Source organism: Morone saxatilis, unplaced genomic scaffold (assembly GCF_004916995.1).
Source record: "Morone saxatilis isolate NCDOM2014 unplaced genomic scaffold, NCSU_SB_2.0 Contig5, whole genome shotgun sequence".
Taxonomy (NCBI): domain Eukaryota; kingdom Metazoa; phylum Chordata; class Actinopteri; family Moronidae; genus Morone; species Morone saxatilis.
This window is the reverse complement of record NW_023340095.1, coordinates 5238895-5239806: the sequence shown is the minus strand read 5'-3', so window position 1 is coordinate 5239806 and position 912 is coordinate 5238895. Positions and strand designations below refer to the sequence as shown.

Sequence of the window (912 nt, the reverse complement as noted above, 5' to 3'; positions counted from 1 at the left end):
TAGTCACGGGTGGCCGAGGGGAGGTTAAGGCGTTGGACTCGAAATCCAATGGGTTTCCCGCACAGGTTCGAATCCTTTTTCGTGACGATTTTTTGCTTTTTTTTTTAAGTTACGAAACAAGAACACAGCAATCAAATTCAACGGATTTATAATTATATATACGGCTGTGGCATACATTATCCTTATTAATAATTATGTATTAATAATATTCGCTCCTCGCCCGGTGCGTCCCGCGACCCTGCGTTCGGGAGCATTGGGCGACCCAACGGCCGCTCACCTGGAAACGGTGCCCCCCCAGCTACTGCTGCAGGAGCCCCCGCAACCGCAAAGTCTTCGGTTACCATTAGCAACGGCAGGGACCCACGGCGTGCCAAAAGATGAAATTGGGCGTACGGGGGATCATGTGGGAAAACTATGGACCTCCCCATTTCCCCCCGCCCCCTCTTTTCTTATTCTTTTTCTTTTTTTTTTTTTAAACGTCTTTCCCCCTTTCTCGTCACAACTTATATTGGCTTTCAAAATACTGAAATAAACTAGGGACTACTTGCATCGGTTTTATACAGGCTAACAGTCAGATGTGTCTTTGTCATGCGTAGTAGCGCTCTCCGTAAGCAGCACAGTGTGATCGTGATTTACCACTTGATGCACTAGCAGGACTTCTTATATAGTTGAGCCTTGGTGGTTGAGTCGTGTTCAGCCTTCTCAGCCACACACCCTTGTCCTCTAAATCTCACTGAAAATTGTCAGTCCTCTGCCAGTGTTACCCCCCCCCCCCCCCCAACATACACTGTCCTAACCCTTCCCTATTTTCTTTCAAACTATACACCCTACTTGAACACTTGATGCACTTTCTTCTCTTAATTTATGTCTGGGCAAGGTTGCCTGTCATTTAAATCAGGAAATCAGCTTCTG

General features: G+C 46.6%; 1 non-coding gene across 1 annotated transcript; it reads left to right on the top strand.

Annotated features, from left to right (window-relative positions):
• The first annotated feature begins 3 nt into the window (after window positions 1–3).
• trnas-cga lies at window positions 4–86 on the top strand. Its single transcript has one exon. It is a non-coding gene; the product is annotated as a tRNA-Ser (tRNA).
• The last annotated feature ends 826 nt before the right edge of the window (window positions 87–912 follow it).